Consider the following 15633-nt stretch of genomic DNA (forward strand, 5'->3'; position numbering starts at 1 on the left):
GAGCTGATATGGGAACCAATGGCAATCAACACGATGAGGTTGATATGGAAATCCCCATGACAAAACAAGATGCACCAAGCGGACAGTGTCTTTGAGGACAAAATGGCGTATCTGCCTGTAATGGAGGTGCTTTTTCTCCAACAATAACTCATGCTTGGTAATAAAACCTGAGACGCAGGTTTAATTGCAATCGCAATATACGACGATGTCATGGGCAATCCCTTTCACGGGAAGCCTCAACTCATTCGCGACCAATATCAAAAAAGTCCGCTCGCAGTCTCGATGCCATTCACGGCTGTATCTTTCTCATGGCCGTCTCCTCCTCTGCCAAGCTCCTCCTCTCTCCTCTTCCGGTTCCTTTGTCACGTCTTCCTTTTTCCTTCACAAACATTTATTTTTACCTGTTACAAAAGTCATCTACATATCACACAAAAATCTTAACAATAATATTACCTGAAACTAAAAATCCTAACAGTATATAATAACAACAAAGGCAGAAATGATGGATCCGTAACAATACTTACATTATTTGCTAACTGTTAACTAGTATCCCCACCCAGGTCATACAATCCTCTTCAACTAAATTATCAAACAAGCACGCCCATGTCGTTGTTGGACTACTGGCGTTGTTTTTTGCAAAATTTTCAAAAATACTTCTTTTTTGCCGAAAACACTTCCCGACACACAATGATGAACCTCTGAAAGTTTGACAAAGATCCGTTTGGCCATCAATGAGAAAAATGACGTATCTCTTATAGTATACGTTAATTAATTATTTTAAAATACGCTCTTCTGTTCTCTCTCTCTCTTACATAAGTAAGTAGTAGCCCCAAGATTGAATTCTGTAATCACCCACATTTAAACAATCATCTATTTATAACCACGCAAAACAGACATTATTTTTTGTCAATGAGCTCATTACCCCCCGCCATCGAAGGTGGATGGAGGTTGTATTTTCACCCCTGTCTGTCTGTTTGTTTGTCTGTCTATCTGTCTGTGAACAAGATATTTCAAAAAGTTGTAGACGGATATGGACGAAATTTGACAGAGATGTAGCGTATGTGACAAAGACGAAATGATTAGATTTTGGTGAAGATCCGGATTCAGATCCGGCTAGTAGAATTTTTTAAGTGATTCTCACCATTGGGAGATCGGGCCAAAAACGATACATCGCAGGATATCTCAAAAAGTCGTGGACGAGTTTGGATGAAACATGGTAGGGATGTTGTGTGTATGACAATGACTAATCGATTCGATTTTGGTGAAGATCTGAATATGGATTCGGATACGAGAGTTATTTAATTTTTAAGTGATTCTTCACCCTTGAGGAGTCGGGAGAAAAGTCATAAATAACATGATATTTAAAAAATTTATGCACGAGTTATGACAAAAGTAGGTGGATGAGTTTTTTAGGTGACAAGAACAAGCCGATTAGATTTTGGTGCAGGTACGAATCCAAATCCGGCCTATCAGTGGATACAAAACAAAAGCCTGGTAGGGGTATGATCTCTAAAGAGTGCCGTTCTAGTTAATAGCATGGTTTAGAACTTTAGATAGATTCATTCACCCTGCTCAGAAGAATTGAAGTCAAGTACCAACTGATTGTTGTTACCCCCCACGTGCGTGAAGTGAAAAGCGCAGTTAATCAATTGGTTTACTTTGTCTGTCTGTGTGTCTGCCTGCCTGTCTGTCTGTCTACAAACGTCAGTTTATGATCGAGGTACAACTTATTTGATTGTATGTTATATTTTGAACACGAATGGGAACATGAATTTTAAAACCAACCTGTAGTTTAGCAGTACTTTGGCTCTGAATTGACCCGATCGCACCGCACATACGCAGAGAAGAGTGAGATAATAGTTTTACTCACCTGTTTGCCATGTGGTGATCATAGCTACCTTTAAACCCTCGTCTGGCAGTCAAACAAAAATGTTTAGGAGTCATAAAGAATACAAATCACAGGCATGAAGAACCAATGTGATGTGTTAAATAAGGAGGTGTAAAAGATGCTGCGTCTACGGTGGCAAACTCTAAAAAAAAATTCTACAACATTTAAAATCTTCATTTAATTTCAATTGAATTATATGCTTGAACACTGTAGAACACAAATTTCGACATTTTCTCGAACATTCTGTTTAGCAGTCCTTGGACAAAATATTACAGCATTTTACATCATCTCGACCAATCAAATTTGCTGCTCGCAGACCCTACCCATGTCATTTTATCTCAAGAGTGTGTGGGGAACAGTGTTCTAGGAACTCTCTAGTTTAGATTCGTTTGGTGGATAGCATTTGTTGTATAATAATTTGTATAATATATATAACTTTATACAGTGGATTCCCTGTGATCCGTGCATCCGTTGTTGCAATTGAATGTTGCAAAAGGTAAATTAAAAAATTGGAACTTGACAACGGCGACAAATTTGAAATATTTGTACAATCCTCAAGTTTGAATACTTAAACTAAGTGCTCAATATGACCTCCCTCCCTTGTTCTATACATTTTCTCATTCGCAGCAACAGGTGACGCCTCACTTGCTGAAGGGTGTCTTGCGTAACTCCCCAGATCATCTGAAAAACTGCATCTTTCAAATCAGCAATTGTAGTTGCTTTCAACTGAAACATTCTCCCATTGGCCATTGACCAGTCCCCATAATAAACTATATTCCGTGGCACGCCATCGCAAATCCCCACGCTTTCCACCTAAAGCAAAGTTGAAAGATGGCAAAAACTTCCACCAGGAACGACTCAATAGTCAATTTTGAGGTTTTCTTTTCTTATTTGACCCCTGTGATGTTTAGTCTCCACAACCTGGGGAATGAAACAGTAGTCAAACCCCCCAAAAAGTTACGTATTTCATGCATTCTATCCACACTTTATGCTACATTCCAATGTTGATTGCATATGCAAAGTTTCATTTTAAAATGTGCCCGTCATTGCATTTTGCAGTTCTTGACCTTTTAACCCCGCCGAAGGGGGGCACCGCCATAACCGACACTACTGTTGCATCTTCTTGCCATGAGGTGGTCATAACTACCAAGTTTGGTGAATTTCTTCCCAACCGTTTAGGAGGAGATTGTGTGTTGTATGCACAGACAGAAAGACAGAGGAGCCGATTACAATATCCCCCAATTTTGTTTTAAAAAGTGTGGGGAAAATTATCCATCGGTGACAAGTCGGAGGGGTTTAGGGGCACAGGAATTAATTTCGGTGACATATGGCATATTAATTATGACACGCGGTGATTCGGAATCTTTTTCCCTCAGCCAAGCGACGCATTCTTTTGAGGTGTAGGCCTAGGCCTTGTGTTGGCTTAGCGGTTAAGGTGCTGGCATGGGATTCCTAGCATCCTGATTTCGAATCCCGGTCGATTGTTGAATTAACGCCAGGAGGGTTGACTCAGCCTGTCATCCTTCTGAGGTCAGCAAATACCAGCTCACTGGTAATTGGGGCACCGCTTCAGTGCCTCAGTGGCACAAACGAGTTTCCAGAGAAATGATGCAACCAGCAGCCATAAGCTGCATACGAAACTAGAACGGCGCTCCGTAGAGAGCATACCTCCACCTGGTTGGCCATGTCACTGAATGGTGAAGAATCACTTTAAAAATTAAATAATTCTCATATACGAATCCATATTCGATCTTGAACAAAATCGAATCGATTTGTCCTTGACAGACACCCAACCTCTCCACCAAGTTTCGTCCAAATCTGTCCACAATGTTTTGAGATATTCTGTTCACAAACAAACAGAAAGACAAACAGACAGGGGTGAAAACATTACCTCCATCCACCTTTGGTGGCGAAGGTAACAACAACAACATTTGAGGCGTGTGACATGACTCCATCTTGTTGAAACCACAGATTTTTCATGATTTCTTGCCCTGTTCCATAGATGCACCTTCAGCAGGTGAATATAACGATCTGATGCCAAAGTTACTGTTGTTTTGGTATTAGGGTCTTCAAAATAATAGGGAGTGTAGATTCATGACAAACTCAATCTAGGAAATTGGAGTGATGCTTCTTCGTGTTCTTATGTCTTTTATAATCCCTCAAAATCTGTAATTCTGTTTAATCATCAATCCATTAATATAAACTAGTAACGGTACCTGCCCTATGGGCGGGGCTTCAATTGGGAGGCCCAAATGAAAAGGCAAAACATCAGAAATTGAAGGCTTTTTTATTTTAAACGATTTATATAAACATCCGTTAAATCATATCACACACAAATCATCAAAATCTAAACAGTATTTGTAGAATTTCAATAAAAGCCGCATCACTGTTCATATCGGTAAATATTATTCCATAGTGTTTGGAAAAACGGGAAAATTTGAAAATTGGACAAATTGGAAAATTGGAAAAACAATATAGCCTATTTTACTCCAGGGGGTCCCAGGATTACCCACCCAAAATTTCGTTGCGATCGGTTCAGCCGTTTTTGCGGTACCTGGGAACAGACAGACAGACAGACATTTGGTGAATTCTAGTAAGATGATGGAACTCCTCATAGAAAATGACGTCATCGATACTGAGGTCTTAATTTCCCAGTGCATAAGCAGTTCTGAGAAGCGGTTAAAAAATCCCTATCGTCTTCTGTGATAATTTTCATTAATTGCCTGGAAAAGCTGGATTTTGTAAGGAAAAAATCCCAACATCTTCCTTCAGTATTCATCAGGCTGATGTGCGACTGATTCACGTTTCAGCTGAGAGTCAATTCACAACCATCATGGAACCATGACCCATCCACACCCAAGCTACCTACAAGTCCTGCCAACATTCCCATACTCCTCCACCTCCAATGCATCCAGGTATACCTATCAAATTCTAATTTAAACCACTCTAACTCCTCTGGTCCAAATATCTCTCCAGGGAGACCATTCCATGCAACTACTCTCTGACTGAAAGACCCCTGCCCTTAATGCAACCCTAACTGTCATCTAAGATATGGTCCCAGGACCTAACACTGTCCACATTCTGTCCATTAAAACATTGCATCCTTCGTTGTACAACTACGCAAAACTATGGAGCAAGGGAGCAAGAACAAGAACATCAGACTGTGATCTGTAAAGTATCACCGAGCCAAAGCCAAACCCAATTGGCTATAGTGCGCAATGGTCACGTGGGATACTTCCGAACCTTAGATCAACAACCCCTGTTTAACAGCCGTGTTGTGTTTAATGAACTTATCAGCGAGGCAAATGGCTGACACGTTTTAGAGTGAAATGGTCACGTGACGCCAAACGAACACCAGCGCACAGACACGAGACAGCAAGCAGCCATGCCGGATGTGGAATACATAAATTGAAACGGCCTCTGGGATTCACGGGCCAGATACAATGTAATGCTGGGCTCAAATATTTGTTCTCGGTGGGCAAGTGCAGTGCGGGGATATCGGTCACAACGAGCGCCATATTCCAATGAGACAGACTCACGCGTTGGACGCATACCATGGGATGGATCCAGCGTGTCTGGCCCGCTTGGATTTTTCCCACGATGAGGAATTGTCCCGGATCTGATCGGATTTGGTTTGTTCACCTTTCGACGTCGGATGTGCGAGTCCAAATTTGAACGTGTACTTCTTACGTCTAACATATCACGTGATCACATCGTCATGGGCACGAAGTGTAAACAATTGGCCACCACGAACCCATGTTGTTATTAAAGGTTGCTTCAACCTTCTGGAGCTTGTCGGCACGATCTATTAGTATTAGCTCACCTGGAACGTATAGTTCCGGGGAGCTTATGCGATGGCGCGTTGTCCGTCCGTCAGTCAGTCCGTCCGTAAACACTTGTAGCTTCTTTTCCGAAACCGCTGATGGGATTGTGACCAAACTCAGCACAAATGATATTTGGTATGTTGCAACCCAGACTTGTTCGCGGCATGAAAAAAAATCGGGGTCTAAGGGGCTCTTCCGGGGGTCAAAGTGGATCCAGGTTTGACTCCCAAAATAGGAATTTGCTTTTTCCTTTGAAACTACACGCACTATTTTGATGAAACTTTACCACAACCTTCATCACCTGTGATGTACCGAAGTTTGTTCACAACATTAACTAAATCGGGGTTTGACGGGTCTATGGGGATTGGGAGAGGGGTGGGGGTCAAAGTGGATCCAGGGTTGACCTCCAAAATAGGAATTTGCTTTTCCCCCAGAAACTACAAACACTATTTCCATGAAACTTGACCACAATCTTCATCACCAGTGATGCATCAAAGTTTGCTCACGGTATTACAAAGATTGGGATCTAGGGGGATTTTACGGGAGGGGGTGGGGGAGAAGGTGGTGGGATTGCCCCCCAAAATAGGTATTTTTTTGTTTGTTTGTTTAAAGTCTTATGATTATGTTTGTATGATTCTACATGCTGCCCTGTCTTCTAGCAACCATTGAAATTGGTTCTAAAATACCTTTAGTCGGTATAGTATACTGCCTGTCTGCCAGGTGATTCCCAGGTGTGTTGCCCCTATTTTTTGGGGTTATTTCAGGCGTTATGGAAACTATATAGTCAGAGTGTCGGATTCGGTGACTTTCCTGATTCAGGAAGAGTAATCATGGTGATGGATGTGTCCTCCTACTCCTAACAACGAATATTCGTTAAAATGGAGTTAATTTACTGTCTTGACTTTTGGCTTGTCAGCAATTCATTCATGAGCGATTTATCTATTACATACGCACAGCATAAAGTTTGTAAGCCTGCTTGGGAAAAGCCAGTCCGACAGTTTGTAGTCGGGTCTGGAATCGAACCCAGAATAGACAGCTCAAAGGTAGGTGTGCTACCAATCCGCACATCATGTTGGACACCGACATCATAGATGCCCAGGTGACTAATACTATCCTTCTCAAGATATTAGTGAGCTAATTTGGGTTCTTACCAACGATTACAAAACCCTTAAGAATTAAAATGATTTCATTGGTATCGATGAGGCAAGTTTGCTCACGAAGTGAAGGTTCTTGCAGGAAATTCAAATTCAAACCCTAAACCTCCTTCATCTGCATTTCAACCCATAACTAATCTGAATTACTAGTAGGCCACCACATCCATATTGACACCTTACTATTCAATCAAAAATAAACAACAACTTTATATAAAATGATTACCAGTAATGAAATCGTGATAACTGAACTACTTTTCACCAAAAGGATAAATAAAAGGTATACCGGACAATCTCACAGCTACTGCTAACAGGAAGTGCAACGCCATGGCCAACATGAACCGTAACGTAAGGAATGAATTGCTATGGTGGACGGGTGGTTATGGTTTCACCCTATTTGTCTGTTTGCTTGTCTGTGAGCAGCTTATATCAAAAAGTTATCGACTAATTCGGACGAAACTTGGTGGCCAGGTTGGGTGTGTGACAAGGACGAATCGATTCGATTTTGGTTCAGGTCCGAATCCAGATCCATGGGATAGAAAACATAAACTGTTCAGCCTGGCAGAAGTATGCGCTCTACCGAGTACCATTCTACATTGCGTACTGTATACTACTTGTTTCTTCAAAACGATGATGTGGCAGCATGCCTCAGAAAAAAAACACTCGATCTGAACGTGAACCACTCACTCTCCCAACATTTATCATTCCCTCAAAAAACAGAGAACATTATGACAAACAAAAATATGTACAGCACAAAAAAGGCCAACTACTTCAGCCTTCCCAAACTTTCCAACTAGTCTCATCCTTTCCCGAAGGGACCAGAGGGCCTGAATGAATGGAAGAGGTTATTGTAATCGGTCAGTGAGTCAAGGTGTGTGTGTGTGTATTTTTGGTTGTCATCTCCATATGCGTATTTCAAGAGCTGGAACAGAGACCTACCAGGTCTCAAAGTATCCTAGATGGAACAGATAACTCCGAATGGCTGGTATGTCTATCAGAAAAGTCCACGGACACTGTCTTCAACCCTCACCTCTGGCCGGATATTCGTGCCCAGGGTCGGTTTACTGTACATGTGAGATGATCGAAGCATATGGGGAACCGTGCCGGTGGCTGCTTAAGAATTAATTGGCTCAGCAAACCAACATTCCGTGCTGCACCCTATTGTCTTTCAGACCAATTAATCACTCGCGCCAATTTCCCAGTAGCGCAAATCAAACCTGTGGTTGTTAGCATCCACCTTCCACAACCTGGCAGGAATTGTGGCTGCCCGATGATTCTGGATCCTGGCTCGTCTTTCATGTTCTCTTCCAGGTCTCTCCCTCTGCTCCGTTCACATCCCGTGGTCTGAGGACGCTAGATGGTCTTGGGTTGGCTCGATGGAATGCACAACTTGAGCAGGAATATTGGCCGGTGCAGAGAGGCAAGGCAAATAGCGCTAGTGGAGGTGGGCAGCATAGGTAAAGCTGTGCTGAGTTGAATGTGTGCCGGGCTTGGTGTGTCATCCGTGCATGTATGTAAACGCCACGAAGAATGGAAAAGACCAAGTTGGAAAGTCCAAAAGATAGAGAACATAAAGAATGAAGAAGAAGAAAGTCAGAATGGAAAGTTTGAGAGAAATGTTGGAAAGAAAGCGAGCATGTGAAGGAGCGATTCTGTGTGTGAATGTCCGATTTGAAATCCCTCATGTCTCGTCTTTTATAACCCCCTCCCACTCCCCATCAATCCACAGCTTTGAGGCCCTCCATGATTAGCTGGAAGAGGGCCTTCACAGAGGATCTGTCGAGGAAGTGGGGTGAGGCGAGAACTTGGCACCCACTTGTTAAGGGTAATGGATTGCTTCTGTTGGGGGGGGGGGGGGTGGAATGGGGCAGGGGGAGGAAAATGATGCAGTGGCCATTGGAAGAAGGACAATGAGGCAGTCCCTTGTCCTCCTTCCCCCCTTAAGCTAATTGCACCAAATTCTCCAGTGAGGAGAAGGATGCAGGGATCGTTATCAGTCTCGTGTCTATGTGTTGTTGGTGGGACATGGTCTGAATCCACAATGTCAAGGAAGAAAGGGACATAGACTTATTCTAACTCACATTCGCAACGCATATCTATCCACATGAAAACAAAGTATTCTTAATAACTAAACAGAATACTAAGATATAACTAGCTTAATCCTATGTGAATGTGCTTTATCCTTCCAAGAGGGCTAACCACCGTCCTTCCCAGGGCTCACAATCGCATGGAGAGACTTTGTGAGTTATCAATTAAAGTTCCAACTTTGAAACCTGTTTTTGACTGACATCACATCTCAGCCAAGTCAAGATCAAAAGCGATCCAAGTTCAGCCACTCGTGGCAAAGATAGCTGTGCGATGGAGATTCAAATGCTTGAAAAAACAAAACCGTTACTACTTTACCGGACACTTGCAACCACCTAGCTTTCCAACATTCCCTTCTCCTCCTGGCTTGAATCAGAGGCGCACTGTGAGATTAGCACAAGGTTCTCCTCCGTGTCCATGCCAAAGCCCCGAGAAGCAGATACTGAGAAGATCCAGCTCTGTCTCCCCGTGGACACTTGGGCACGAACAGGTGACTTGTGTTAGCGGAACTTGACAGGGGGTGGAATTGATGCGCTTTTGTATGTCGGTCAATGGGGTTGAAGCCTCTGGACTGGGGCAGTCTCCCAGGATTATTCTGATTATTCCTGCGAGTAGAGAGCACCTGAGTTGGGAAATACTTTCTTTTCCATCTGCTGAACCAGCGGGTGTAGAAAAACAAGTATTCTGAGACCAATTGGGTCAACCGGCTAAAAACACCCAATAGACCACCTAACTATTGAGAGACACAATTTGTATTTTAAATCTTTTGTGATGATGTTACTCGATTCTGATAAACTACACTCTGCTACAGAACGTTGGTGATGCCAAAGCAGTTTCTTGGCAAGGGTTATACAGGGTGGTTTGCCCTTGCCTTCCCAGCAGTAGTTAGGGCAGGAATTCAGAAGGACACCCTGGGACTCTCCGAAAAAGGGCACCGTGGGGTCTTTAACGTCCACTAACTAATGCCAGCTGATGGGACGCGAGGGATTTTTTTTTTTTTTTTTTTTTTTTTTTTTTTGTATACAAGATCGAGGCTCGTGAAAGAGCAAACATTAATCACACAAAAAGACAAACCGACACACAAAACACAAAAAACAAGGGGAGCGGCAGACAAGATGGGGAGAGAGGGGGGAGGACACAAAAGAGAGGGGGAAGAAGGGGAAGGACACAAACACAACATTTGAGAGCAGGGACATCGGGAGGACTTGGGGGGAGGTGGGAGAGGATTAAAACATATGAACACTGCAAGGACTCTGGGGTGAATTACCGGGGGTAGAAAAGATCAAGGTTTTCGATGGGGGAAGATAAGAGATGGTGGTGAACAGCTGTTTTAAAGACCTGGAGGGAGGAGTGGGATTGAAGGGAGTGGGGGAGTTTGTTCCAGAGGCGGGAGAAAAGGGGAATGAAAGAGTGAAGGTGAGCAGAGAGCCTAGACTTTGGCAGTTTAACCATAAGAGGGTTGCAGGCAGATCTTGTGCGACCTGAAGGAATATTGGGGGGACAGAGCACAGAGAGAGCTGGGGGAGCAAGGCCGGAGAGGAGTCGGTAGAAGACAGAAGACAGAAAGACCACCAACCTGCCTGCGGTGAGTGAGTGAAAGGCCCTCGGCGTTGACTACATCGCAGGAGATTCCAATGATTCTGAAAGCTTTGGCCTCAACAGCGTGAAGCCGAGCAAGGTGTGAGGCAGGAGCACCAGCCCAGAGGGGGGAACAGTATTCCATTGAGCTGCGGATGAAAGCCTTGTATGTGGTGAGGAGCTCAGGTGTGCCAAGGAAGGACTTCGCACGACGGAGGATGCCCAGTCGGCGACTGGCTTTGGAGGCCAGCTTGGAAATGTGGTTTTCCCAAGAAAGATCATGGCAGATAGTGAGACCCAAAAGCTTGAGCGACAGAACTTCTTGGAGAGGATTGTTGAGAAAGTAGATGGGAGGGTTGTCCAGTCGGTCCTTTCGGAGAGACATTGACATTTCGATTTGACAGAGACATTTCGGATGACACACACATTTGATGAAATCCTGGGATGGCACACACATTGATGAATTTCCCTGCCTGCGGAATACCGGGACGGCAGTTTATAGCTGGGTGGACATTCAAACCCAGGCTAGACAGTCGTGTTGATTGTGCATACTTATAGCATCGTAGGTTGAAAAGAGTTTCAGGTGAAGTTCCATTGGCAAAACTTAAAAATGAAATTGATTGATTGCACCGACAAATGTTTCCGAATGTTCGTGCACACCATGGTAGAGACTCCTCAAAGCGTTTGGACCTGTGAAGGAGGTCAAATCGTTCTCAGATCAGGAAGTTTGTGAAAATGTACCTTTCCTCCATGGAATTGATTCGATGGAAAATACATTGTGAAATTGAAAAGAAATGAATTATCAATTGAACAAGTGTTCGACCAAAACAAACAAACTTCATGCCAACAGAACATGAGAACTTCATTCCAAACCCAGCGAAGCATTAGACTGCGGTTTAGGTGACCAATCCACCCTGACCGTTTTACATCTTTCGAAGACCTGCTCTGTATTTTTTTCCCCTATGGATATTTCGAATTTTTGTGCCAAACCGAAAGGTGTCCTTTTGACTTAGAACCTATCCTTTATCATCACGGGCAACACCTGTCGGCTTGGTCCACCTGGAAATGATTCACCTCGGAATCCCCCTTCATCTGGTAATGGCTGCGAGACGGCGTGCCCCTTTCAAGGGACGCTGGTCACCATCCAAGTAAATATGGCCCTCTGTCATTCTGTCAAATAAAACCCTTTAACAAGCGAAAGAAAATATCCAAAATAAGGCATCATTTGAGTCTGATGAAACGCCTTTTACGGATGATGGGTTTTGCCAGTCGTGTGAAATAAACTGTCTCTTCTGATCAGAAGGCCGAGGAATGCCTCCAGCTGAAGGGGTCCTGCCAATTTCACTTTGAAGTCTCCGAGAAAGTCCGCCCGGCTTTGTTGTGCCACGGTTGTGTTATGGCACGACGCCATCGCACATCAGATATACTTAGATGAATTATGAACTATTCTTTCGTGGACAAGACTTGGCTGCATTTGATGGACGAGACTCTCTACGGTGTTGCGGGGTGTTGTGGTCTTTACCCTCTACTCATGTGGGGAAACACCAGGTTCTTCGAATTTGACTTTACAAACAATCTTCCCATATCACATCTGCTAAGCTTTAATGCCTCTTCATCTACTCTTCTTTCTCTGTCCCCTTCCACAGTTAACGCTCCTAATGGTGGTGGATGTCCAAGCTGTCGACCTCAGCAAACCGAATTGGTGACGTTGGTAAACAGACGTTGGTAAACAAACGTTTTACCAACAACTTCATTATTTACCCTTTTTTGTTTCCAACGTCAATGGTACAATCGATGGTGCTTGGGAGAAGGATTGAATATGTGTCTCGACGAATGCGTGAGACTTGGACTTGTCTGTGTAATAATAACACGTATCTGTATCCTTCCTTCCGACGGCAATAACCTAATCTTTCAAGGGTCGCCATGACCGAAATCTTCATTCATCCCCATTCGTCGTGAGAGAAGGAAATAATTATAAAATTGTCTGAAATAAATCCGAACCCTATAGCTGTTTCTGGTTGGAAGTGAAAGGGCAGCATATTCTGTGCTCTTCCATAACATACATGTTCTGCAGATCGGGTTTGTTTTGTTCACCTGTTACAGGTCGTTTCGTCATTGTTAAAATGTTCGTGTAATTGTGTGTACATTACAGCACCTGCATGTCTCATATGTGAGCTTACATTTGCTGCTATGTAATGTTTTTACGACTTACACCGGGTCCCACTGGGACTTAATACTTCTGTATTGCCTGTTCACACTCTTCTCGTTCTTTTTCTTCTTCTTCATCCTTCTCTTGACTGTCTCTACCTTCAAAAATTCCTATATTAGCTCTCCCTACACACCTTCCTCCCTCCAATATCTCTAACCAATATTATTATTTAAAAAAACGCTTTTGCAGCGAACACAGCAGAGTAAAGTGGAGCAACATGACTCCCTACCCCTTTATAACCTCGTCGGTCCTGGTTATATGTTCAGCATCTTGATTACACAGTATATGTCCACAGTATATATGTATATACATATGTTCAGTATACTGAATGCACAGTATATGTCAACAGTGTATATCCACAGTATATGTTATATGTATACACATATACATCTATACATATACATCTGTATATACACATATACATATATACATATACAAATACACATATACACATATACAATACACATATACACATATACAATACACATATACACATATACACATATACACATATTTATATATACATATACATTTACACATATACACATATGTTTTAATTTATGTTTATGTTTTAATCCTCTCCCACCTCCCCCCAAGTCCTCCCGATGTCCCTGCTCTCAAATGTTGTGTTTGTGTCCTTCCCCCTCTCTTTTGTGTCCTTCCCCCTCTCTCCCCATCTTGTCTACCGCTCCCCTTGTTTTTTGTGTTTTGTGTGTCGGTTTGTCTTTTTGTGTGATTAATGTTAGCTCTTTCACGAGCCTCGATCTTGTATACAAAAAAAAAAAAAAAAAAAAATACAAATATACATATATACATATACAAATACACATATACACATATACACAAATACACATATACACATATACATATATACATATACAAATACACATATACACATATACAATACACATATACACATATACAAATATACATATTAACATATACAAATACACATATAGACATATACAATACATATACACATATACATATGCAAATACACATATACACATATGCATATGCAAATACACATATATACATATACAATACACATATACACATATACATTATACACACAGACATATATACATATATACAATACACATATACACATATACACATATACATATAAAAATACACATATACACATATACAATACACATATACACATATACATATTGTTACGGATTCGGCACTTCCGTGGTTGTGGTTTTCATCCACTTGAGACATTTCTGGTTCGAGGTATTATGGTTACTGTTGTTTAAGGGAAATGGTTATTGCGGTTAAAAGGTTAAAAGCGCTCATGGTAAAAAAGAGACAGGAAGCCGAATCGAGAACTGGAAGACGACGATAGAGAAGAGGAAGAAGAAGGCGTGAGGAGAAAGTCGGAGAAGACGCGTGTCTTGAAGCTCCGTAGTGAGCGTGGTCGAGCGAACGTCGCGAGTGAACTTTGAGTCCTTGAAAGGAATTTCCTGCGATCGGTGTTATCACTGTAGGATTGAGAAACCTGCGTAGTCAGGTATAGGCGTTGAGGTTTCGAAGAATCCCCCGCCAGGTCGCTTCGACTCATGTAAGAGCCGTCGGCCATTTTGAACCTCGCGCGTCGTTCACTGAAAAAGGTTTTGCCGCGTCAGCTTGACTCACCCTCCGGTCGTTTGCCGGGGATATGTGTGTGCAAAAGCGGCATTTGAAGATTACGTTGCGGTTCACCGATTGAACTGTGAACGTGCACGTCTGGATCGCGCCTTTGGGATTTCCTTTTTCGCCGCCAGTTTGCTGTGGGTTTGGACTACGGGACGGTCCACGCTTTGCCTACACCCCATTACTCGCCTCATCGCCTCTTCGCCGGGATCACCTTTGAGTTATAGAGACATTGAGGAGTGTTCTTTTTCATGCACTAGGAGCGCAGTGAGTTATATTACCTTAGCAGATGGTACCATCTTAAGATGTGTTGATTGTATTGTTGATTGCTACCATTGTTGTATCGTTATTCCTGTGTGATTTTTCATACATTATTTGTTTGTTGATAACCATTGGTGTGGTTTCAATATTGATTTTGACATGGAATAACATATTTTTCTGCTGTGGCTCCTCTCGGGGTTCGGAGGTATACCGAGACCAGGAGGTCGGGGAGGAACACGTAACAGAAATTGGGGGCTCGTCCAATTGACTCGTGGGCTCGAAATTGGGTCTTCGTCCGGGATTTAAAAAATTCCCTAATAACATTCGTTCGGGATTGACCCAGATTGAAATTGGGGGCTCGTACTGTGGAGAAATTGGGGGCTCGGCTTTGCTGATTAAATTCCCTAAATCTCATACTGTGGATTAAATTCCCTAAATTTCGTCCGGAAAAGAATTCCCTAACATTCCCAGAATTCTCAAATTTGGAAAAAAATTCCAACATTCCCAAATTTTTCAAAAATTGGAAACAAAATTGTGTGAAAGTTAACAGGTGTTAACGGATAGTCACCATGGTGTTTGATGCAGGAAAGTTTGCGGCGTCCCCTAGTGAGGCACAATTCCAAGCATTAAAAAAATCAGACCTCTTGGTATTGGCCAGACATTTTAGCTTGGAGGTCCGAGCGAATATGAGGAAAGCAGAGATGCAGAGATTGGTGATAGAATCTCTGGTAGGACGAGGAACATGGGAAGAGGGAGCATTGGATTGGTTACCCGAGGAACAAGAAAATGTGGAGGACCGGAAACGGGAGATGCAATTGCAGAGCCAGGAAAGGTTAGAAGAGAAAAAAGCAGAGGAAAGGAAAGTTGAAAGAGAACTCGAGGAAAGAAGAGCCGTACAGGAAAGAGAACTCGAGGAAAGAAGAGCAGCACAGGAAAGAGAATTCGAAGAAAGAAGAGAAAAGGAACAAGCAGAGGAAAGGAGGGTTGAAAGGGAACTCG

Source organism: Myxine glutinosa, chromosome 6, assembly GCF_964187855.1.
Source record: "Myxine glutinosa chromosome 6, kmMyxGlut1.1, whole genome shotgun sequence".
NCBI classification, from domain to species: domain Eukaryota; kingdom Metazoa; phylum Chordata; class Myxini; order Myxiniformes; family Myxinidae; genus Myxine; species Myxine glutinosa.